This window comes from Rhinolophus sinicus, linkage group LG03, assembly GCF_036562045.2.
Source record: "Rhinolophus sinicus isolate RSC01 linkage group LG03, ASM3656204v1, whole genome shotgun sequence".
NCBI lineage: Eukaryota > Metazoa > Chordata > Mammalia > Chiroptera > Rhinolophidae > Rhinolophus > Rhinolophus sinicus.
In genome coordinates this window covers 21,329,713-21,355,643 of record NC_133753.1, presented here as the reverse complement: position 1 = coordinate 21,355,643, position 25,931 = coordinate 21,329,713, and the positions used below count along the sequence as shown (strand labels likewise).

The following is a 25,931-nucleotide window of genomic DNA, read 5'->3' as shown; positions in this document are numbered from 1 at the left end:
GATTTCCTAGGTGTTGAGGAAATGAGGTGTGTACATGTGTGTGTGTTTGAGTGTGATTTTTTTTTTTGGGGGGGGAGAGTATGAGGAGGTGGTTCTTGAGCCTGAAGGTTCTCGTTAGACTGTCTTCTTCTTGTGAAGGTGGGAATACTTGGAGAAGGTGAAAAAGGAGTGTGTGTGAGTGTGTGTGTGTGTGCACTCCTGTTTGGATCGGTTACAGGGGAATCTTCCTCCTCTGCCTTCCATTTGTTTATATTAATGATTTAGTAGCAGGCTTGCCTGAAAACTTCCACTCCGCGTAAGCACTGTGGGTTTTGCAAGCTCTCAGTGACCTTAGAAGCTGGCTCTATGCATTTGTTTTTTTCAAGGCATTGTGTGGTACCCAGAGTTTCAGCTCTTTCCCTCTCTGTTTTTTAACCACAAAACTTCACGGCTTTAGAAATATCTTTCTGATGACAAGGGGAAAAAAAAAAATCTGTCCCACTCCCCCGCCCCTTTCTCTTCCTAGGCCAGTGATGTAATACCAACCTATGGGCTCGGGTGCTTTGCAGGTGACTTTCCCTGTGATTACTTGTTAAAAAATACATTTCTCCCTCCTTCCATTAAATGCCTTCCTCTTTTGATTTGAATGTAGAAATATGGTCATGCAGTGAGAAAATTATATTTTTTCTAACCATTATTGGTGTTTAGGTAAAGTAGGATTCCTCTCCCCTGATCATTATTTAAAAAAAAAAAAAAATTTTTTTAATGCAAAGGTCAGAGAGCATCCAGAGCGAGTCTGGGATGGAGCAAGACACAGTCTGACCAAATAGGAGAACTGGGAGAGGAAGAACTGTCATCTCCCCGCTTCCTCCGGTCATTCCCGCTTGGGGAGATAGTTTTCTTTTACTACCACTATCCACTAATATTCTGAATTCTTTCTCTGCTCTGGGTCTTGTGCATGGCCCTGGGAGGGAGAGGGACACACCTCGTCACACCTGGAAGACGGTGTAGTTTCGGGGGTCAGATGACCGTTTGCCTTTGTGATGAAGGTTCCAATGGAAATTTGAACTCCCAGCGCGCTGGGTGACTCCATACCCAGGATAGTCTATCTGGGGGCACCTGGAGGTTAGGTCTGGGGAGCCCGAAGAACTAGTCCTTTATGAATTTGCTGTTCTGGGTACAGCCTCCCTTCGTCGTTCAAGGGCTTCTGCATCGTTTCTCAAGTTAAAATGGTCCCGCTGGTTATGATGGGCAAGTTTACCTAAGGGCTACTGGGTACGTGGTGGAAGGATGGAGGGGAGAGAGACATAACAAGGCTGGTATTATTATTATTTTTAATCTCCTGGTTTAATCTGCCTAAGTCATATAGAGGCAAACGACATTTCAGATGGGTGCTGGTTGTGCAGAGATATTCCTATTGTTAGATTTTTTTTTTTTTTTTTTTTGGTTGGGGAGTGGAGAGTAAGGGCTCTTGGCCCATTTTCTGCAGCCCGGGGTTCATCCTGTGAGCCAGTCTTCCTTCTGGAAGAGGGGGGAAAAGGCTGGACGCTGGAAGTTCGCTATCAAAGTGAGCAACAGGGCTGGGTTAATTTTTTTAAAACAACTGGACTGTGCGAATGCCCTTTTCTGGAGCTTTCCGGCCCTTTCTAGTGAAATAATTTTTAAAAATTGCTTCTTAAGACGAAGGGGCCAGAAATCAAAGGGATTCTAGATTCTGAGAGACAACTACGTCTTTGCTTATCTGGTAGCTCCCTATTATGAATTATTGGGGGTTGGACGGTGGTCTGGCCTCCTTTTCTGTTGATTTCTTTTCAATGCTGTGTTTTACTGAATATGTTGATGATTTGCTGCTTATATAAGGGAAAGGATGTGTCGAGGTGGGTTGATGCTTGGTTTTGAGATCGGCTACTGAGATTGGGTGACGGTTGGTGTGTTTGTCGATGTGCATGGTAGGAAGGTCTTTTCTTTTGGGTGGTGGGGACTAGGGGATGGCTGGAAATTGTAGATGAGATGCTACAGCGCATGGAGACATGAAGGGAGACGGAGGTGAGGTCGGAAGTCACTGGTTTGCAGAATTTCTGCCCTGCATCCCCCTTTCTCTCGCTCCTTGGGAAAAAAAAAAAATCCATTATCTCTAAAAACACATTATTCTTCAATTGGCCTTTTAGAGAAAAAAAGAGAGGGAGGGGAGGGGTTAATTTGGTGAGGGGGCTTGGTTGTAATTAGCCCACTGCTGCAAAACTGAGATACAGAAATCCATCGGCACCAGCTTGGGGGGCACAGAGAGGCAGTGGAGAGATGGGGGACGGGTTGTCAGTCTTGGATGAACAGTGGAGCGGTGGGGTTGGTGTTTGGGTATTGTGTGTGTTTATGTTTCTGTGTATGTGCAATTTTTTCCACCCCACCACCACGTCTGCCATGCTCTTGCCTTCTATTTCCACACACCCTTCTCCCCTACCCGCTACACCCCCTCCCCCCTTCCTCTAGCCCATTCCATCTCGATGAGAAAATTCTGATTCTGATGGCTCTGCGGCTCTTTTTTTCTTTTCTTTTCCTTTTTTTTTTTTTTTTTTTTTGCAACACAACAGTGGTGCGATGGCCTTTCCTACATGCCACACGGATGCTGCCTTCTGATAGGAGGGCTAGGTCGGCACATCTACGCACACACTTGCACACGCTCTTGCACACACATTCTCTCTCACACAGACACGGGCGACCCTTTATGGCTGTCCCCACCCCTACTCCACCATGGCTCCTACCCACCCATCTTCATGCAGGGAACGCAGTACCATTCTCCACGTCTTCTCCCTACATCGCTCGCTTCTTCCTTTTCGCCATTATTCTTTCCTGAAAGCTGTGGTGTGTCGCAGTTCATGGGATTAGCATGTTGGAGAGTCTTTGGGGGGAGGGGACCTCATGAGAAGGGGATGGGAATGGGGGTAGGTGACATTAAGGTTTTTTTTTCTTCTTTTTGCCAAATAAGCACCCGGTGATAATGATCCAATTTAACCATCCGTGTAATATGTTTGCGGCACATCAGAGGAAGGTTACCCAGGGAAAGCAGAGTCTGGTCTGGGTTACCTCTGGGGAGATTTGATGTCTGGCCAGTAGAGACACAGACCCCCCTTCCCCCTACACCCACACATATGTACGCTCTCTCACACACACCGACACACACAGCTCTGCTCAGTGGGCTGTGTCAAGCCAGAGGGCACTGCAGAATATCCCAGAGTTGTCGTGGTTCGTTGGAAGGACGGAGTGATGTCTTTGTCCTACCCAGCTCTCGCTCTATGGATGTCGTCTTGTTTTGAGATTCTTGGTGGCCTTTGTGTTGCCTTTGGGTGGGGGCAGAAGGGGTGTTTGTGTTGGTCCAGTGCCGTTGTGCCTCCAATTGGACACCATGGGATTGTCACCGCTGTGCGGGCGGTTCATGCAGGAGGCTGCCTGCCTGTGTGCTGCGTGAGTGCGCTTTTTGGACATGTACATGCGAGTGGCTCTGGAGGGGTGTGGGGGTGACAGGGAAGGGAAGCTTACCTTCCCTCACTCGGAGCGGGAGGAAGGCAAAAAGCTGAGATGTTGGGTGGGGGGAGAGAGGGCAATGGAGCTTTCAGGGTAGTTGAGAAGAGGGTGGAACAGGGAGAAGCCGCTCCGGTCCCCAGCGGGAAGACTGTATGAGATCCCCACGGCCCCCAGGCAAGCCCGTGGGCGGGTGTGCTCATGGAGGACTGTGGGCGGATGCAGACTGACGGTGGGCGAGATTGAGGGTTTCCCCTGCCACCTCGGGAGCCCTGGCAGAGCGCGGGAGAATGGTCCTGCTCTCCATGGCGTCAGTCACCTTTGGGCAGCTCGGCCTCGTCGGAGGCTGCATCCCCAAGGAGCTGCAGTTGCCCTCGGCCAGGGCAGCAGCCTGAGTCCCAGTGCTGTCCTGGGCTCTGGCTGCCTTAACTAAAACAGACGCCATTTTCCTACTCCTTTGGCTAAAGGTGTGTCCGTCTTTATTAGCAATTATGCATGAAATTGGGAAAGATTTTGCCTCAAAAGAAAGGAAAATCCTCAGAGCAAGATGCTGATTGTCCTGGGTTGCTGACATCCCTCTCTCTTCCTGGCGCTGACCTTGGGGAGTTAGGGAGAAAGTGTTACGTCATTGCCAGAGAAAGGGGAGCAATGGGGAGTAGGATGCCTTAGGGACGAATTATTGTGCCAAACACAGAAAAGAGAATGCTCTTGGGACCCCCTGGTGTGTGCTCCTTACGTGACCCCCTTGCGTGGATGGGAGAAGCGCCCCTTCCGCAGCTCGCCACCGTGAGAAATGCGCAGCCAACCTGGCGCGTAGGTCCCTGCTGTGGTCAGGCCCTGTCTTCGCCTGGCACAATGCGCTGGGGGAAGAGCAGAGGAGCTGCAGCTGTGACACTTGAAGCCGCCCTGGCTGCTCTGCAGATGACCAAGGGCCGTGGTGTGGCTGGGCCAGCCACAGGTGGCAGTACTGGGCTGGCTCCGGCAGGGGCTGTGTGTGGGGCCTGCTCCTCGCCCCCGCCCACAGGGCTCTGCCCAAGTGACAGGCTTCTCCTGGCTGGCTTTCTAAAATAGCCCCCTCACTCCAACCCCCAGCCACTTTCCAGCCCATTACCCTGCCTTTAATTCTAATCAGCTAATCACCGCCGCCTAACAGTCTGTTGTGTACTGAGGTGCTAAAGTGATCTTGTCTGTCTCCCACTCTAGAATGCAAACTCCAGGAGGTCAGGGACTCTGTCCACTTTCATTCATTGCAGTGGTCTCAGTGCCTAGGATATTTCCCCCGGCAGGTAGTAGGTGCTGAACAAATAGGTGTTGATTGGAGAAAAGAACCATATGGGTTTGGTGTTGGGGTTCTCTTTTCTTCTCCAGCACCTTGGGGTCTGTCTTTTGGGAAAGCTGAACTTTGCCTCCGGCTGTCTCATCCCTGTCTGCAAGTCCCAGATCTTGGAGGAAATGCAAAGTGCTCAGCTTTCTGAGTTCAATAGAAAAGACTTCTCCATGCCGGTCACATGATTCTGCCTCCTGCTCAATCTCACTAATATTAGTAATCAATATCATCATAGTAGTAGTAACAGTAGTGATATTAGTGATAAAGGTATCATTTCTGAGGTACTTAAGCTATACCGAGTTGTTTTTTCTTACATTCAGTACCTCATTTAATTGTTCAAACGACTCAATGCAGTGTACCAGTACTATTAATACCTGCCCTTGACAGAAGAGGAGACAGACTTAAACTTACATAAAGTAAGCTAGATCAAGGGTTTGAACTCAGATGTGTCTTATTCCAAAGTCCAAGTTTGTGATTCTTACATTACACTGTTAGAGGTGACGGGAGATGAACCATATCTCCTTCGGGGCCCTCCAATACAGATGAGAAAACTGAAGTCTAGAGAGATCAAATGCCTTGTCCATATGCCGAGTTTGATCGCGAGCAAAGCTGGAACCCTGGTATCCTGGCTGTCCCGGCTCTTTGCACGTCATGCTGCCTATGGGATGTGCACCTTCTCTCAAAGAGTATTGTGCCGGTGGCGACTGAGGTCCCCTCTCAGTTCTCCTTCCTCCGTCAGAGGGGAGTGGGATCTTGGTGAGGCTGTGCCTCTAGAGGGCAGACTCGACTCCTACAGAGCTATACTCCAAGGTCACTGGAGTCACTGAGTGCTGATCAAGGTCATCCTCTGTATGTGCTGGAGGAGGAGACCCCAGTGGGGGGTTCTGGGTTCTCGATCCCATGTATCCCTGCCCATTGAGGTTATTCTCAGATAGAGCGGGGCCTCCACTCAGAGAGCCACACACCTGGTGTCTGGATCCTGATGCCCTGGGAGCTTGAGTGCATCTCCCGGACTGGCTTAGCTCTTATTTCCCAGACACCAGCCTCAGTGTGTTTCATTTTTCCAGAGGCTGGCTGAGGAGTGTGATGTCATGAAATGTGTGTGAAGAGCCCCTACTAGTTCTTCTGCTCCACCCCTGGGGTTGGCTTTGACCTTGAATTGGGGAGGGGTTAGTCGTTCTAGCTGTGTGTGTGTGTGTGTGTGTGTGTGTGTGTGTGTGTGTGTGTGTGTTTTGCAGGGGTCAGGGTGTAGGGGGAAAGGGGGCTAGAGTAAAGTGGATTCTCAGGACTCGGAAGCCTTACCTTTTGTCAGGACCTTGATATAGGGCATGAAGCCATTTCTGTATGACCTTGAGATGGAATGACCAGATGTCCTGGTTTGTAAAGACAGTTCCTATTGAGGCCTTTGTCCTAGTGTCATCATTAACTCTCAGAAGTGCCCTGGTTTGGATGATAAAATATATGATCATCCTTCTTTAAGATGACTTCACCCACTTTCTGTTAATGGTACAGAGAGAGGAAAGAGGCATGCCAGAGAGGGAAACCCAGTTTTAGGGCAAGCAAGTAGCTAAGAGTAGAGCCTTTTTCTAGAGATACTTCCATTTGTTCCGTTGAAAAGATTAAGACCTGAATCTTCTGACTAGTCCCGACGACGGCTCCTAACACACGACGGCTCCTAACTTAAGCACTCTTACTATCACTCCTCCCAGCGAACATGTGAGTCCTGACTATGTGCCAGGTACTACGCTAAGCACTCGACATGCATTATCTCATCTAATCTTCCCACAACTCTATGCGGTGGAGGTACTGTTATCATCTCTGTGTTACCTAAAGAAATTAAATAACATGGCCAAGGTCACGCAGGTGGGAAGTGGCAAGGTCATGATTCAAACCCAGTGGCCAGGGCTCCGAAGCCTCTGGTCTTTAACCACTGTGTCACACCAGCCCTGTGGGCCATTCTTCCAGTCCCCAAGTTCTTAGCGCTGCCCCACTTGCTGAGCAGTCTGGCTTACAACCCTGGGACCTGCTGAAGATGTTTCTGCCTGTCAGAGGCATGTAAAGTTTAAGGAGAGGAAGCTGCTGGGCCAGCGGTGGCGCTGCTGGTTGTCTTTTGGATGGCACTTTGGAAACCCTGTTTCCCATGATATCTCAGGTATCTTCTTCACTGCTCAGGCACCTTGTCAGAGAAGTCTAGGTTGTTTGGGATGGGGGTGGGTTGGCAGACGGCAGAGAACCTGCAGCCTGTCTATCTCTGCTTTGCTCTGTGGCCCTGATCCCTGATGGGCCAACACTCCCCATGGCCCTTGCAGTAGGGCCGGGCCCTCGGTGGGAGATTCGGTGAAGGGCCACTCATCTAGCATGGCTGTTAGCAGAGCAGCGTGTTCTGCTTTATTTCCTTTAAATGTGTAGTGTCCTCATTTGACTGATGAGGAAACCAGGGGTCAGTGGGGTTAGATAGCTTGTCTAGGATCATACCAGTGAGACGGAGCTGACCCTAGATCCAAGCTTGAGTCTGACTCCAGCATTCATGCTGTTTCTGACACCTTGCACGGCTCTCCACCCTGAACCGTGGAGAAGAGGGGGTAAGACTTGGAGCATCTAAAATGGGGGCTAGAGGAGAAAATTTTCCGGGGAGAGGGTTTCAGGCGAGCTCTGAGGTCTGAGGGCTGGAGAGGACCCTGGGGCTCATCCTGGTCAGTCACCCCTAGGCCTTCTCCCCTCCTCCAGCCAGGGCAAGACAGCTGCTGACCCCTCAGTTGGATGAGTGCTGGTTCTGGCTGGAGAAAAGGGGAAGATGGGACCCTCTGCAGCCTCACAGATGGAGGCTGGGATGTACAGGCGGAGGGGGCTCATTCCTCCCCTGGAGCAGTGATTTCCGTACTGACACTGGGTTCCTCCTTCCCCGTGTCTGTTATAGCATCAAGGATGAGCAGGGATGGGTGGTCTCTCTGCCTAGAGACAGGGAGAGAGGAAACACAGAGAGAAGAAGCTGGGACCCCCCAGGCTGAGGACTCCAGGGAGAAAAGGTGACGTTTCCTTGGTTCAGAGGCAGGAAAGAGCAGAGCATCTCACTGACGGAAAGGACGGTCTGCAGCCCCCAAGCTGAGCTGCATTAGCTTCATTGCAGTCCCATTGAAGACTGTGTTTATTTTTCCAATAATGTGTTAATTAAACATCGATTTCCGGGTGGAGGAAAGGGAATTGGATTGCCAGAGCTAAATGGAGTGAGGAGGATGGGGAGCTGGTGCGAGGGGCCCCACGCTGGAGTCAGCATTCTTTAGCATCGCCAGGAGGGGCAGGCGAGAGGGCCAGGGCTGCTGCTTCCCCTGGCTCCACATTTGGAATCGCCAGCTCCCCAAGAGCCTTCAGGAGTCATCTTTTCTACCCCTTGGCAGCCAGAGTGGATGGTGAGGGCTCTGCCGAACCTCAATAAACCGCATCTGGGGTTCATTGAGTGACCCTGGGCTAGGCCTTGTGTTGTCAATCCACATAAATTGGTCCATTGGTTCTTTAAATGAATGTGCAGTAGTACTTTCATGCCCCTGCTTTGGAGATGAGGAAACTGAGGCTCAGAGAAGTCAAGTCGCAAGTTCAAGAGTGAAGAGCTAGACAGTCTTGATGAGGAAAGAGGCCCTAGAGGAGTAGAAGATACCCGAGGCTGGCAGAATAGCCGACAAGGGTCCAAGACCCTCCAAAGGAAGAAAAGAAAAGAATGGAGCATCTAACAAGCAACCAAAAGAACCATTTGATATTTTATCGTTGACTGAGTTTGACTGAGCTTTTACTATGTGCCAGCGGCTGTGTTAAGTGTTTTGTACATAAAGTTGGGAGGATACAGTGAACAAGTGTCGGGTTATGTTATTCCCGTTTTCCCGATGAGGAAGGTGGGGCGTGGGAAGTTACCTACCATGTTTCCCCGAAAATAAGACCTAGTCAGACCGTCAGCTCTAATGCGTCTTTTGGAGCAAAAATTAATATAAGACCCACTCTTATTTTACTATAAGACCGGGTATAATATAATATAATATAAGGTCTTATTTTACTATAAGACTGGGTCTAATATAATATAATATAATATAATATAATATAATATAATATAATATAAGACTGGGTCTTATATTAAGTTTTGCTCCAAAAGACGCATTAGAGCTGATTGTCCGGCTCGGTCCTATTGTCGGGGAAACATGGTAAATTGCCTGAGGTTGCAGAGTTGGTAAGTGGTTGAGCTGGGATACAACTTCAGGAAAGAGGACTTTGGGACATCTTTCCCACTGTGTCATTGCCTCATACACACCGAGGACACTGGTGCCTGCTCAGCAGGTCACCTATAACTTATAGGAGGTAAAGACGGGGAGCTTTTAGGTGCATCCTCTGACCAGCTCCTGTGCCCCAACACCCCAGGGTCTTGCAATGTGAACACCACTTTCTTTTTTTCTGTCCCTTTCTTTCTCAGCGCACGGCAGCTCAGGCTGAGCCGCTAATAGGGTGAAGGCTGTTCTGGGGAGCTGCTGGTGTTTGGAGTCTGCACTGGTGAGCTGGGAGCTGGGTGGTGAGGGTAAGTTAGAGCAGTAGTTCTCTAACTTTGCTGCATATCAGAATCACCATCTTAAAATCCCAAACCTGTGCTGCACCTCATACAAATTAAATCAGAATCTTTAAGAGTAAGACCCAGCATCAATATAATATTTTAAAGTTCCCCATTGACTCCATCAGGCTTGCAAACCGGGGTTCCAAAACAGCCTGAGCAGCAAAGCAGGTGTCGGCAGGCTGGACCAGCTTGTTTCCAGAGTTAGGTTAGAAGTGCGGGGAGTGGGGGGGTAATTGGTTGTACACGTATGCACCCAGCCTCCAGGAGGGCAATGCTTATATCGACCTGTTCTCGTCTCAATAGAATAACAGCTTTCAGGCTTTGGTGCATCAAAATGACTGGGGAACTTTTACAAAATGCATGTCCTCAGGCCCCACTACCGATCTGCTTTAGGAGTTCCGGGGTGGCACCTGGGAATCTGCATGAAAAGCAAACACTGTCTGTAACTGTGCGAGATTGTGGTACCCAAGGCCAGCCCCATGCATGCACATATGAAGTCTTCGCCCTTTGGAGGCACGAATAGGTGAGGACAGAGGCTACTGTGGTCACCTGTTGCTCCATGAGGTTTGGCCTCCTTCACTCTGTACTGGCTGCATGCTGCTGACACAGGAAGCCTGTCCACCTGGCCCAGGTCTCTGCTGCCCACCACAGAACTTTGCCCCTGTGTGTGGGCAGCCCTGAGGCAGTAGAGGATGGTTCCAACCCAGAAATTTGGCAGGCTCCCTTCTCAGGTTTAAAAACATCAGAGTAACTCTCTGTACAACTTGAGTGTCCAGAAGTCTGTCAGCAGCAAACATCCCGAGTCTTCCCCGGGGATTGGTGAAACAGCTTCTCTGGGGTTCATTTTAAACTTTCCTTCCATAGCTGTCAAAAAATAGAGAATACTGGAGACTCACAGAGTTGGAAGGGACCTTGGTGATCCTCCACGCCTTTGCTAATATTCTATTCATTTACTCATGCATTTATTCACCCAACAGATATTTATTGAACACCTACTCTATCCAGGCACAGTACTGGGAATACAGCCACAATCAAGAGAGACTCATGGTTTAGCCCTCATGGAATTTAAGCTCGGGTGGAAGGGCAAATATTAAAGGACACAAATAAATATGTAATTACAAATTATGATGAGCACTCGGAAGGAAAACTACTGGGGGCTCAGGGAATTACGGAGACTTAATTTAGAATGATGGTCAGGGGGATAATGATAGCTAAAATCTATCAAGTGCTCGCTCTGTGCAGGCTTTATAGTAAGGGCCTCACTTGTATTACCTCATCCAATCCTCCCAATGAGTCTTAAAGGAGGTACTGTTATTGTTGTTGCTTTGTTACAGATGAAGAAACTGAGGCACAGAGAGGTGCCCAGGCTGGGACTGAAACTGAGAGCTGTCTGGCCCTCCTCTAACATCCCTCCCCCGAGTGGGAAGGTAGCCTAGGAGGACTGGTATTAGTGCTGAGAGCTAAAGGATGAGGTGAGGGGGAGGAAAAACCAGAGAAGTTAAGAAAATGCTGATAATGTTGGCCAAGGATGGATCTTAGATGCCAGCACTGTGCAAAATGCTTTACCAAAATGATCTCACTGAATCCCCATAACAACTAGGAAAAATGGGAATTCTTATCCCTTTTCTGCAGGTGAGGAAACAGGCTTTGAGAGGTCAAGTTCACAGACACTGGACTCCTCTGGATTCTGCCCTGCCTGGGCTGCTTGGACCTCACCTGTTGGGTAGTGTCAGTCAGGAGAGTGGGAGATGAGGGAATTGCCCTGGAGCCCACAGGCCTGCTTGTTCTGGGCCAGGGAGCATCCCGAGGAAGGATGACTCAAAGGACCCCTTTGGGGCATGGCTGCCCCTTTGTGCCATGACTGTGAGGGATTTCCATTTCTCTTTCCTCTGGCCAGAGCCCCAGGCCAGCCTTCTTCTAGGTCTGTTGGCCCAGGAGCTCATAGCAAATGCTTGCCCTCCATCCCCCTCTTCTCCCCTACCTGTCACCCCCACCTGTAAATTAGATGCTTGTCACCTGCAGTTCGTCTCTCCTCCTCTGTCTGGTGTCTTTCTGAATACCCTCCCTCTGTGTGCACCTGAGGTTACCCCTGCCCCCGAGTTGTGTTGTCCCCTTCCCCACCTCTAGCTGATCTTCACTGAGCAGAGGTGCGGTTCGCTGAGAAAGAGAGGACCTCGGTCATACACTTGCTGTGGAGCCCCGGGGAAAGGCAGGAAGACGTGGGGGAGACAGGACATGTGTGAATGGGGCACTGATCAAATACTAAATTCCTGAAAAATTTGCCAAGACATGGAGTTCCTTTTTTCAACCTCCTTGCCCTGACCGGCGGGTGAAGGAATCGATGCAGGTGGACAGGTGCCCCATGAGGTGGAGGCTTCTGTGTGCCCTTCTCGGTGCTCTTCTTGGGTTTATGGGATGGTTCTGGCAAGGGGGAGGCCACAAGTGGACAGGCCAGCTTTTTGTCGGCTTACCTCTCGGTCTTGGAGTAATGGGGGCCACCATAATCCTGGGCTCTGAATCTGATGAGGCTCACACTTGAAGGCAAATACCCGAATCCCCAGATTCTTGGAATCAAGACAAAAGGGAAGGCGGGGAAGCTTTCTTTAAGAAGGGGCGGGATGTGTGAGAGGGAAGAAGGCTGGCGTGAGTGTGGGTTGTGGATTTTGGATGACAGTCACTCTTTCTTTTCTTTTTTTGTATGTATGTGGTTATTTATTTATCTACTTTTTTTTTTTTTACAACAGTTAACTCCTTATAAAAGTGACATAATTTTCTTATTAGTAAATAATGTATGTTCATTATAGAACATTTAGAAAATACCATAAACAAAAATAAAGTCATCTGTAAGGTCCCCCTTCAGAAATAACTAATGGGAAATTCTGATACCTGTCTTTCCAGCTTAATTTCTAAGCATCCACAATCCAGGGTTTGCTATTTTATTTTTAAAGAAGTGCATTCAGTCATTTAACAAGTACTAACTGAGCACCCACTCTGTGCCAGGCACTGAAATCACATTTTGGAAGCTGTCACACTGGCTTGAGTTTTCATTTAAAGATGTATCATGAGCACTTTTCCACAACAGCCACTCATGCCACTGAGCTTCCAGATTTAGATTTTGGGTACAATGAGGCAGTTGGCAAATTTTGGCCTCTTAGGTCTTATATCTTAAGAAGGAAGGAAGGATTGCTGAGTTTTGTTCTCCTTGGCACCTAAGGCAGGCACCGTGCTACAGTCCTGGAAAGAAAATGTATCCCTTTACCTAGGAAATAAGGAAGGGACAGAAGAAAGTTTAGAGCGTGGGAAAAACACTAACCCTTTATTTAGTATTAGAGTCTGGATTTCTCCAAATGAGGGGTTTGGAAAAAAGTGAATCCATTGTCCCATACAGAACCCTAACATCTTAGAGAATGGGTAGAACATTAGAGCATGGCTAGTTCACTTTCTTTAACGTAGAGGTGAGGGCCGGGAGCAGTTAAATGACTGGTTCAAGGACACAAGTGGTTGATGGCACAGCTGGGACAGGAACCTGGGGAGCTGAGCTAGGCAGAGTTGCGTGATGGTGGGGGGTGGATTTGATAGAAGTAGTTCAGAGAGAGCCCTTGCGAGGCAGACATAGGGGCTCCAGTGGCCCTCCGTAAGTTTAGACACTGTGTTTAGAGGAGGTTTGCAATACAGTTTTGATTTGCTGGTCCCCTACCCTGTTTCTTGTGCACAGTGTACCCTGTGCCATCATCTCTCAAATGCACATCTGTGGTTCCATGGAGGAGAAAGACAAATGCCCTCTGGAACGCCAACACTACTCACACCCCAAGCTGGCCAGCTGCAGGCTTCCACAAATTCAGTTGGGCAGAGCTGCTTCCTTTCCCAGGACATTGTATTTAGTGCTAGGGATACCAAGAAAAGTTAGAGTTGACATTCTGTAGTGAAGGACGTTATGAATGTACGTAATCATGGCTAGAAGCCTGGATCCAGAATAGAAGGGACCGTAGGGGTTTCTAGGGAAAGGATGGGGGTTTCCATGTAGAGGATGGGGGTTTCCTTAGAGGGGATGCTTACTTCCTGCCAGGGAAGGGAGTGTGAGGAAGGCTTTACTGAAGAAGGGAAATTCATAAAGTATGACGTCAGCAGACGGGGAGGACTGAGGATGACAGGCCAAGGAAACAGCCTGAGGAAGGAAAAGAAAAGAAGGACTTTTCTTCAATACACAGGAGATTGACCTTTATAGCACATGGATGGAGGGCTGAGTGAGAGATGTGAGTGGAGAGGTATGTTCAGCAAGTTTTTGAAGAACCTGGGTTGGTTGCAGCTATTTCAGTTACAGTGATCCCTGTGATAGGAGTCTGGCTTAACCATAGAGCTATTTTATTTTATTTTTATTTCCATTTTTTATTTTTTGGTGAGGAGGGTGGGTTCACACAACCAACATTTTAGAGAATGAATCTCAACTTTGGTTCAGTGTCGGGGTGTCTAATAGCCAATATTATCAGGGCCCCAGGCTGGCTCTGTCCGTGGTAGTAAATGGCTCTGAAGCTCTAGAACTCAGGTCCGCACACTTCACCCCTCAGAGTGATAGAGGACTGCTCTTCCCCCAGCCATGGAACAGACGTCTTGGGCTTCATTTTGGTTGTGGACCGTGGGGCCCAATGCAGAACGTGGTCCATGTGGGTGCACCTGACTCCTCCTGGCAAATGGACAGGAAGGAGGAAAGGCAGAGCAAGAGGGGAACTATGAAGCACCATGCCAGTCTTCATCAGTCAACACTGTTCTCCTGTGACTGGTCACTCTTCAGAGAAAAGGGCGAAGGATCTTTTAGGGAAGCCCAAGGATTGGCGCTTCTTGCAAAATACTTCTCAAGGGCATTGTGGTTTCCCAGGCAGAGCCTGAGGCACAGGACCCTGAGTTCATGCTTTATGGATTTGAGTTTTTAATTCTTTTGGCAGTGTGTACATGCGCACCTCCTCCAGGATCAGCTTTGATTGATAGGTGCCTTCTCAACATCACTGTTTCCTCAGGGACCTGAGGGCTTCAGCATCACTGTGCTAGCTTCCGCTTGTATTTAGCTGCCCCTTGCTGGGGCATTATGTGCCCTGGACTGTGTTTGGAGAATTAAGTTGCTTTATGTCTTTAAGTCAATAGGATACTCTTTGTTCCTGGTCCCTGAAATGGAGGTAGAAGCCTGTTACGAGGGGGTCTACCCGGAGCTGGCCAGAGGGGGCTTTTCTCACTTGGTGATTTTCTTCCTGGGTAGGAATCTTTTTAGGTAGCTGAAAATTGAGCTAGAGTAGGGGGATAAAGGGAGCAGGCTGGTGGAGGTCGCATGATGCTCTCAGGTTTCAAATGGCTGAGCTGCTCTGAGCTGGCTTGGGTGGGCTCCACACTCAGGGCAAAAGAGGTGTGTTTGAATATTAGTTTTGTCGTTCATAGCCATATGGTCTTGGGCACTTGGCTTTTAGGTTTCAGAGAACAGCTATGGAGGACCTCCCGGTTCCAGGACTGCCTTGGATATGTGGATGTTTCTTATTTTGAATTATCTCTGAGGTAGTGGTGAGAATGAAGCCCTAAGTCGTTGAGGGGCAGCTTCATGCAGACTCTGTGCCCAGGCTATTCATGTGCTATCCAGATGCCCATGACGGCCCATGAGACAGGGAGAGGTGTCTTCACCTTATAGATGAGATAAACGGAACCTCCGAGAGATGAAATAATTTGCCCAAGTCCTCTCAGCAACTGAGATGCAAATGTAGCATTTTCTGACTTTAAAGCCTGCTCTGGGTATCATTGTGGTGGGAAAAACATGAGCTTTGGGGTTACATAAGCAGACTTAGGGTAACCCCCTGCTTGTCATTTACCAGCTGAGTGGATACGTTACCTGCTGAGCCTAAATGTCATTATCTATAAATCAGAGGTAATGACATAACCGTTGTAGTGGAGGAAAGCTCAGAATCAAGTGACTTATGCAAGGTCCTCTAACTAGTAGTTGGTACAGCCAGGATTAGAACCTACATGGTCTGACGCCAGATCCACACTCCATTCTCCCTACCATCTTGTTCTGCCGGGAGTACGATAATATGAGCCATGGCCGTGATAATAAGGGTGGTGATCATCCTATTTTGTGTTAGTCAGATTCTGCTAATAGGATGCTTCTGCTTCTGGTGATGGATAGGACAAGCAAGGAGATTTTATTTTCATCTTCCTCTTTCACTCCTAATGCCTCCATAAAGGTTTCCTTGGGAGTAGGAGTTGAAGAAATGAGACTAGGGCTGAGTGGAAAGGTGGGCGGTTAGGACCTCAGGATTTTGGGGATGTGGTCAGGCAGAAGGTGAGTGAAATCATCATGTGGCTGAGTGGGACCGGCTAGAATCTGTCCTGTGTGCTATGGAGGAAGAGGAGTCCATAGATGGAGTTGGGGAACTCTTGGACTTTTCTAAAGTGATTATTCAGTAAACTAGCTCGTATGGAGCAGCCATGTACCATACAATTGTGCTACCCACACTCCTGTAGGGTTGGTATTGTCACCCTTCTTTTAGAGATGGAGGAACAAGATGGAGGGATTAAATTGCTCGTGACCAGTGGGTACCAGGGTTCAAAATAGGGCTGAAGGCTTTTCCACTGTAAAACATCCATGTTTAGAACAACTTGCCCTTTCTACATAGTTCACAGACTCAAAAGACTCTACTTTAATTCCTTCCCACCCTTTGACAGTTGAGGAAACTGAGGCCTAGATGTCAAATGATTTGACCAAGGTTCCACAGTGGGAAGAGATCAAGCTCATGGTCACCTCTCCAAGGTAGAGCGGACACCTGGAGTGGCTGCCCAGGCAGGAGAGTGGTAATAACTAATGGGGCATTCGGGCCACAGTGCTGTAGGCTGGTCTTTAGAGCCTAATTTCAGGGCTCGTGGAGGATTAGGGGTCAAATCGGGAAACCACGGCAGAAGCCGATGAGTAAGAGCTGGATGTCACTCTGGGGCCTGGATGCCCCAGACGCTCAGGCAGCAAGAACAATTGTGGACCTTGTAAGTAGGTGGGCTCAGTTTCCTGAATAGGGAAGGTGCAGGCTACCCTGTTCACTGAGTTTCTGGTTCTGTGGTTATTATGTCTCGATTTCTTAAGACCTGAGACATGGGCTCTGGAATCAGACTGACCCACATGCAAATACAAGTGAGTCTGTTCTGTGTGGACAAACTTAGGGCAAGTTACTTGCCCTCTCAGAGTTTCAGATTTGTCATTTTAAAAACAGGAGTAAGGTCACACATACCCTACAGAGTGGTTGGGAATATTAAATGAGGAAATGTAACGAGAGCACCTGATTTAGTGCTCTCAGAATTATACACCTGGCCTGGACCTCTCACGTGAACTCAGATTTGATATCCACCTGCTTGATCCATAGCTCTCTACCTGCTCGTCTAATACTAATTCGATCACATTTTACAGCTTTCTCAGCTCTTTATTCTACCTCCCGCCCTGACCAGTGCCACCCAGTTTTCTTGTTCTAGAAGCAGCAACTCCGTCGTCCTAGTTGCTCACACTTAGCACACTTAGAACTGGTTTTCTCCTCTCATCGTCCACGTTTAATCTCTCAGCAAAGCCTGTAGCCTCTTCCTTACAAAATGCACCCAGAATATGACCAGACTCTCACTCTGTGGTCCAAACCACTGCTACCACCTCTCTCCTGGGTTAGTGCAGTGTCCTCCTTACTGGACCCGGGCTTCCACTTTTGACTCCATCCATTTTTTTTTTTTTTCTCCACACAGCAGGCTGGGAAGATCCTTTAAAACAAGAGTCAAGTTACGTCACTGTGCTCAGAAGCCTCCAGTGGTTTCCCAGCCACTTCAAGTGAGCCCAGAGTCTTAAGTATGACCTGCCAGGCACCATCAGATCTGGTCCCCGTGGCCTCCCACCCTCTCCTCGCTTGTGCTGTCTCCGTCACAGTGTCCACCTTGCTGCTCCTTGAACTTGCTAAGCCCCGCCCAATCGCCAAGCCTTGGTCATGGCTGTTTCTCTTCCCCAGGGCTCTGCTCATTGGGCGAGCCTTCCCCAACCACACTTTGCAGAATCGCGTTTCCCTCCCCAGGACTCTCCTCCCCCTGCCTTACTTAATTTTCATAGCACCTAACACCATCTGACGTATTACACGTCTGTTTATTTTGCGTATTGTCTGTCTGCTTGAATAGGTCCTTACCACCCCAAGGGCTGGCTGGGGCTTTGTTTTGCTCACACATGACACCTCACATGGGGGGAGCCCTCGGTGAACATCTGCTAGGTGAGTGACTGCCTCTCCTTCCCAGTTTCACAATTCAGGCTGCTTGGTACAGTGGGCCACTTCTTGCCTCGTCCTTGAGGGTTAAATGAGAATGTATCGTCATCTTTAGTTCCCTTTCATGAAGAGACCTGGAGCTGTTGGAAATGGCTTTATATATTTTTTCTCACTTTAAAAAGGGAGACATGTGCCACGTACATTGCAAAAGGAGAACCCCCCTACCCCCTTAAAAAATCCAGGAAACAGAAATGCGTAAAGAAGAAAATGATCATCTGGAGTCCTGTCTCCTAGAAAGAACCACTGTTACTGTCTTCCTGCCCCCCCGCCGCAGGCTGTCCTCAAAATCATGGGGTTTCTTTCTTGGGGAGAGAGATGAATTGGGAGGGGCATTCTACAAATGAAGGGTAATATTAAAGAAACTGGTGACAAAATGACAATGCTAACCAGCAGTGTTGTCTGGTGGAAAGGGTGAGACTAGGAATTGGAAGAATTTGGCCTCCATCTGTGACTCGCTCTTATATACGGAGTCCCCCCTTATCCTCAAGGGATACGTTCTAGGACGCCCCAGTGGAAACTGTGGAGAGTACTGAGCCCTCTACAAACTATGTTTTCCTATACATACATATTGATGGTAAAGTTTAATTTATAAATTAGACACAGTAAGAGACGAACAATAATAACTGATAATAAAATAGAACAATTATAACACTAGGCTATAATGAAAGGTATGTGAATGTGGTCTCTGTGATTGGATAACTGAGAAGGTGGCTAAGTGATCAGTGGGTGGGGAGAGTAGACAGCATGGAAACGCCAGACAAAGGGATTATTCCCATCTGGGCCAGAGATTTCATTATGCTGCTCCGAACGGTGTACAATGTAAAAGGACTGAAGTGTTTATTTCTGGATTTTCCATGTAATATTTTCTGATCGCAGTTGACTGTGAGTAACTGAAACCACAGAAAGTGAAACCATGAGTAGGGAGGACTACTGCCTTAACAAAGCATTTTGTTTCTAACCAGATAAGGGAAGACAGAGACCACTTAGGAAAGGTACGAGAGCAATTCACTTGCCCCTTATTTTGCTTATTTTTCAAAGCATCTACCTAGATGGAACATTCTTAAAGGCCATGAGAACTGTGTGTTTAAACGCAAGCAGATTGATTCCTAGTGGGGTGTGTGCGGCTGGGTCGGGAGCGTGGGAACTGACAGCAGTTGAAGGACTACTTATCTGTGCTGGGAGCTTTACACCCAGCGGTTAACTCACTGAATTCTCATAGTAACCTTAGGTGGCAGGCATTGACTCACGTTTTATAGACCAGAGCATGAAGGCTTAGAGAGGCCATGTGGCTTCCCCAGGTCTACCCCCTTGGGAGCGGTACATGGTCTGGACTGGGCTGTCTGACTGCAGAGCGTAACCACACAACCGTGATGAAACCAGGCTCCCAGATCAGTGAGAACGGAGGGGCAGGTGGACCAACAGGAAGTGCATTCAATGAAGCCAAGGGAGAAGGCTGCAACTTTACAGGGAAGGACCCCATGTGGGAATCCCCCTGCTCCCAGAGTTGCTCTGCTGTGTGGCCAGATGGGCAGTGAGAGCCTGGTTCTGTGCCTTTGGTGGGGAGGTTTACTCCCAGACATGTCCAAAGCTGGTATGATGGCACTGGAAGTTTGGAGGTGGTGCCAACAGTGTGAAATGATGAGGAAAATCTTGAGATGGACATGGTAGGAAACCAGACAGCCACCCACATGACTCTCCAGCTCAGGACTTTTATAGCAAGTGATTCCCTGCTAGATGGATGTAGAGTTCCAGAAACTGGGTGTAAGCAGGGGTATTAAATCATCCCTTCTGTTCTTCGAGCTGTGTGCAAACTCTGAGTATCTGGCCCTGGTGATGGGGGCTGGCAGGTGGGAGGGTTGTCCTTTGCATTCATGAACACCCTTCCAGCCGGCCCGTGGACCAAAGTATAGATTGTTAATAGTTCTGTAGGGGTGGTGCCACGTGGCCCCAGAAGAGGCATCTGAGTTATAGCCCTGCTGCTCTCTGCTGTTCAGAGCTTGGTGTGTGTGTGTGTGTGTGTGTGTAGGGTATGTATTGTTTGGATATTATTATACTGCCTAAGGACAGGAGACGGCTCTCCTGGGAATTAATGCTGTTCCGATGTTAAACTGATACTTACACTCAGATCTTATCTGCACAGGAGATGCCTGTGGTTTCATTGTCACTCTTGAGTCTTGAGACCTGAGTGGGAAGGAGGGGGAGAGGGATTCTTAACTCAGTGGCAGTGCAGGGTGTGAGGTGAGGTACTTATTTATGCTTTAGCTGGGTAGGAAATACTGAATTCACCATCGCCCTGCAAAAGTAGCCCATCTCTCAGTTCTATTTCTCAGGGACAAAGAAGTCCTCTTGGACTCCATTCATTAAACAAATCTTTATTGAGCACCCGCTGGGTCCAGACACTGTGCTAGGCGCTGGAGATGGAGTACAGACAGTGGTGTGGGTGATGGCTGGCAGTTGAAATATATTTTGGTGGTACCATCATCAGAACTGATGATAAATTGATGATAAATTGGATGAGGGACAGATCAGTGTGGAGGGTGACTCCCAGGGTGTGACGTGAGTAGCCATCAGAAGCTTGGCATGAGCTCTCCTCTCCCAAGAAGTGTGGCATGGCTGCAGATTGGTAGGGTAGATTCCACATATTTCTGAAAAGGGGAGGCCCTAAGAAGTGTCAGCCATTGAGTCTGAACATGTGCATTTTTCTCTTCCTTACAAGGAGTTGCCATTCACCAGTATTTCTCTATTTCTCCTCAATCTTCCCAATGCCTCCTACCTTCCTGGTCCCCACCTCTATCGGGAATAAGAATGTGAGGAGGAGAAATGTACTTCTAGAGCATTTACTGAGCTAAAGGAAACTTCAGAAAGCCTATTCAGCTTGGGACCCAAGAAGGCAAATAGGTCAAGGTCAAGTTTTGATAAAGTGGACATCATTGTCAGAGATGACTCCAGCTGATAATCTTCCAAACAATTATGGAATTATGGAATATTAGTGCTAAAATGAAACTTTGTAGCTTGTCTAATTTAACCACTCATTCTAGGGACACGTGAACTGAGGCTCAAAATGGTTAAGGATGACATCAAGTCACACAACAGGTTGGTCTGGCTGGACATAGGGACACAATATAGCTTAAGTAACTGTAAAGTTGGGATGGAGAGGCTGGCAAAGTACTAAATGAAGGGATCCCAGAGAGTCAGGGCAGTGCTACTTAGGAAGTACAGGTTTGCCCAGGGGTCTGCTGGAGTGGAGGGTAAAGGACCCTCTCCTATAAACAGAACTGGCTCTCTATTTCACTAAGATACTTGAGTATCAAGTGGAAGTGGGACTAAAGAGGTCAAGGTGACAGCTGAACTAGCTAGAAGACAGAGTCGAAGGTCGTCTGTGAGCCCATGCCTGGAAAGCCCTTTCCTTAGGCACTGGAGCCATTGATGTGTGGTGGCTTGAGGGCCACCCTCTTTGTGTCCCCCCCTGCCTCACCCAACCTGTTCTGCTAGACGTGGTGTCACAGTGCCTATTTTCTGTAGCTGGTTATCAGGCCATGTCTCCCTCTCTGCCTATAGGGATGAAAAGAGACTGTGCTCATGCTCTAGCCCAGTGGAGATGATGCAAGCTGGGTTTGGGGCAAGGGCGTGATGTGCAACCCATATCAGTCCATTCCTTCCATGTGGGAAGTGTTTTCTGGGTGCACTGGGCTGAGCGCCATGGCCAGAGCCACAGATTAATCCCATTGTGGCCTTGCGTTGGCATTTTGATAGGCACAGTGGTATCTGAGCATGGAGAACTACTAGGGTTTCCAGGCAGGAATTCCCGCCCGTTCTCAGGAATTTTTTTCGCTTTCCCGTTCCCGAATCCCGAGATATAAACTGTTTTCTGTTCTCCATGATGAATCGCTTCCACAAAGTGACGGCCGATACTACCAGCCACCTGGGTTCAAGGAGCTGATTTTCCCGATTTCCTGACCAACTTTTCTCGGGATTTGGGAACGGAAAAGCGAAAAAAATTCCTGAGAATGGGTGGGAATTGCCGCCCGGAAACCCTAGTGATAAATAGGAAAAATGTCTAAGAGATGCATTGTGAGTAGTACGTTTATTTCCCATTGTGGGTATCACTGGGTTCAAGGAGCCAATTTTCCTGGTTTCCCGACCAACTTTTCTTGGGATTCGGGAATGGGAAAGCAAAGAAAACTCCCAAAAACACGTGGAATTCCCGCCTGGAAACCCTAAGAACTACAGACTTTTCCTTTGACATTTAAAATGAAGTTTCACACCTGGTGTTTCTCATGTCTTGCCCAGCAGAGTTAGGAGAGGGTTGGGGCGGTGAGTTCTGGCTGGCATCTAGAGTTTAAGCTTAGTGCATTGGGGGGACAGAGTCCTGATAGCACTAGTGTGAGCCCCTTGACCTCGGATGTGCAACTTCTGTGAGCTCTGGCAACTGTGGCTCAGTGCTCAGGATGTAGACGCCTAGAATGTGTGGACAAGGTGAGGTCATTGCCACTTTTACCCCCTGGGGGTCAGGACTTGACCTGGGATAGTCTAGCTGCATCTGGTAGGAGAAGGGACAGACTCATCTACCATGCTGGCCTGGGACCTTCGGCAGAGTAGGAGAGCCACCCCAGTTGGGGGACTAATGGGAGTGTAGTGGAGATGTCCCAGAATAAGAAGAGGGGCCAGAGATGAATGTGGGTAGAGGAGACAGCAGTTGTCGAGTGGGGCAGGATGGTCCAGCATCCGAGGGTAGATATCTCCATCACCATCCTGGTCGGCACCTGACTGGGTCTGCGTTTCAGAATTGAGCCCTCTCAGGGGCCCAGCCTGCAGTCCACACTCCAGGTGGCACTGCCCCTTGGCATTGGGTTGAAAGCCGTTTGTCTTTGTGTCTGATCTACAACATCTGCTGATACAGAAGTAGCTCAACTGATGACCTGTCTTCCAGAGCACTTGGCGAATCCTGTGAGGCTCAGTGGCTCAGACATTCCAGAGGCGTAACACTTGGTAGAACTGTACATGGGGGAGGTTACTTATGGTTCAATTTAAGCAAGTTTTAAATCTCAAATCGAGACACTGTTTAAGGTCTATAGTTCTTAAAAAATTAGTTCCCAGGGAAAGTAAAGAAGATTAACACAAAGAGCCTACTATGACCCAGGCACTGTGCTAGGCATTTTCATTTGCATTATTCACTTGTTTCTTCACCGTGATTCTGAACAGTGTTCATTCATTCATTCATTCATTCATTCATTCATTCAGTGTCTGTTAAGCACTCTAGGCTCTGGTGATACAGTAGAGTATGGGGTAGACCAGGTTTTCTGCTCTCATAGAGCTGAAATTCTAGTGAGAAGGGTGATAGACAATAAAAACATAAAAATTAGACAATTTCAGAAAGAAGTGACTGCCAGGAAAGAAATAAAATACAGTATGAGGTAGGTGGGTCCCTTTGGAGAGATGAAGGGAAAGCCGAGCAAAGAAGATGACATCTGAGCTAAGACCCGAATGATGAGACGGCCACGGAAGAGCTGGGGAGGGGACCGCCGTGGAACAGCAAGTGCAGGTGTCCCCAGATGGGAGTGAGTGGCCAAAGTGAGGAGAGACTGTTTTGTTTCCTCCGCTTTCCAGATGAGGAAACTGGACCTTAGAACCTGGCTTGTCCATTGTTACCCAGCAAGCCAGAGCAGATCTTCTAAGTCCAAACCCAGGATCTTTCCACTCTAACCTGTGGCCACCAATCGACTGCTAGCTGTGCTCATTTGCAACAGCCTTTGTCACACATCATCTTATTCTGTCCTTGTAAACCATTATTAGCCCTGTTTTACAGATGAAGAAACAGAGACTCAAGTCTCAGTCACGTACCTTATCCAAGGTCATACAACTGAAAACCGGAGAAGGTGGGATTCAAACTCAGGTCTGTGTATTTAGTTACCACACATGAGAAGGTGGATTTGATGCCTGGGGGCCAGGGGAAATTTCCTTCACTTTTAGAGACAAGACAACTGTATGCCAAGGAGTGTGATGATTTCCCCATGTCACCCAGCCAGAAAGTGTAGGGTAGGTGTGAACGCTCAGGTCTCCTACCTCCTGGGCAGCCTATGTCTGCTCTAAGCACTGCCTTTGTCCGTGTCTGGTGGCCTTGATGCACTGCTTGTCACTGTCACTTGGAGGCCTACTTGCTGCTGTTTAGCATAGAGGACACGTTCCCAGTCTTAGAGGTGGGCTCCTTAAAAGGTAAACCATCTGAAAATAGACAGTGAACACCTGTTACAGGTTAGGAATTATACTAAACACTGGGAAAGAACAAAATGAGGTGAATTGTCTGGTGCATTTTGGCGATGGGAAATAATTGCCCAAGGGTGCCAGAAACGTTTGACCCCACCCCCTTCTAGTTGTGCGGGTAAAAGACCATTTAGACACTGCCTTTGCCCTAAGGGATCTCACAGTCTAGTTGGAAAGAAAGAGCAATAAACATGGCCATAATATGTTGTAATAGGACTCATTTATTCATTTGTTAAATTGTTATCTGTTCAGTTTCAATGCAGGCCAGGTACTGTGGTTGGTGCAGTGATAAAAGAGACAAGAAGTCCCCTTCCTCAGAATTTACATCTGGGGATCGGAGGAGGGAAAGTGACCAAAAAAGTATGGAAAATATGAGTACAAACTGGGATAGAGCTTTGAAGGAGAGGCCTAAGGAGCTGTTTGAACGTCACAGGAGCGCTGCCTTAGTTGAGTGCATTGGACAAGGCTTCCCTCTGGAAGAAATGCTGTGAACAGATGCATGAAGTGAAAGCCTCTGATGACAGCCACGCTAGGTTATCAGAGGAGCACCAAGGAGGTCACCGTGCCCGATTTGGGAGTATAAGTCAAGCTTCTTCCAGGTGGTGACATCCGCCTGGTCTTAAAGGAGCCTACCAGGCGAGGGGGTGGCTGGGATTCAGGGCGGGAGGGTGTGTCATAGGCAGTGGGAGTGGTGTGTCATGCACACACGTTTTGGCACCACTCTGCGTGATTGCCTTAGGAGACTTTCCTGCCCCACCCACCGGAAGCTGCAGAAATGTGGCAGTTTGCTTCTGTCTTGAATGTCTGTTCTCCAGCTCTTTTCTTTGAACTCTGCCCACGACTCTGTGAATGCCAATGCCAGCATATAAATTACCCAGCAGGCCTCGGCCCTGGCCCAGCCGGCCTGTTTGCTCAGTGGCATGCATGCATAATCAATACAGGAGGCTGGCACTGCTTTCAGCTGGGGGCTGGAGAAGACCTTCTTTCACAGACCTCAACCACACACTGGGGTTTATTCTCCCCGTTCTTGTTTTCACTTCTTCTGGCTTCCACCTAACTCTGTAAAGCTGTGTGGCAGGATTTTGCAGGTGGTCCACTGTGACTGCCCTAAACCCTCGTGTCCAACAGCTGGAGAGGTGCTTGCTTATGCCTTAGCTCAACCTGGAGAACTAGGCTGCTGGCGTGTTGCACCTCTCCCTCTGCTTTTCCTCTGCTGTCCTTGGCACTGCTGGGGCTTCTGACCACATCTAAAGTGTCCAAGGCTTGGTAGACAGGCTGGCAAGAGAGGGTAGGAGCACCCTCATTTCTTTCCTGGTTGGGTATTTACTGGGTGGTTATTTACAGTCCTGCCTCCTCCTCACTTGGTGAGAAGAGCTGTGTTGGCCCTGATAAGCCCCCTTTCCCCTAGGGGTATCCCTGACCCAGGATTATCTCTTTGAGACGTCACTGGAGTCATTTCCTTCCCATTCCCTCCTTTCCTGCCTAGACCACCTCCAATCTATGGCAGATGTGGTTGCTACATCTGATACCTTCCCACTCCATCCTTTCCTATTGTCCATTCTGAAACATTGATTGAGTGCTGCCTGTATATTTCAGAAAAACATGAACTACCTTATAGCTCTTCCAATGTAGAACAATAGACATTTGAAAATGTTTTCAGTTGAGAAATGAATATGACCCAGATGGAATCTGTGTCCGTTTTTGGAAAGCCCTGGAACCAGGCTCCACTCTGCACACTTGTCCTTTGGCTACTGTTTTGCTCATGATCTAAGACCTTGGTGCAGGTCTGAGTGGGGAAGGGCTCTGCTGGCCTGGTTTCTGCCTGGCACGTGAGTTTGATTTTCTTTTCTCCGCCTCCCTGCCCAGCCTCATTCTCTTATGAGCTGCCCTTCCCATCACCTTGCTAAACGGACAGCCCTGCTTCGTATCCTGTGACCTGGCCAACGCC

General features: G+C 48.5%; 2 protein-coding genes across 39 annotated transcripts in view; one reads left to right on the top strand and one right to left on the bottom strand.

Annotated features, from left to right (window-relative positions):
* Positions 1-25,931, top strand: part of NRXN3 (neurexin 3) — a 1,514,302-nt gene that overhangs the window by 790 nt on the left and 1,487,581 nt on the right. Inside the window, exon 2 of one of the 38 annotated variants that reach the window (XM_074327101.1) lies at positions 9,276-9,352. The exons of 32 other annotated variants lie outside the window; for them this stretch is intronic. The gene's annotated coding sequence lies outside the window, so the exon portion shown is untranslated. 5 more of the 38 variants (XM_074327105.1, XM_074327103.1, XM_074327104.1 and 2 more) reach the window with 5 other exon arrangements.
* The window catches only part of LOC109448224 (cyclin-dependent kinase 1), a 142,465-nt gene that overhangs the window by 113,846 nt on the left and 2,688 nt on the right, over positions 1-25,931 (bottom strand).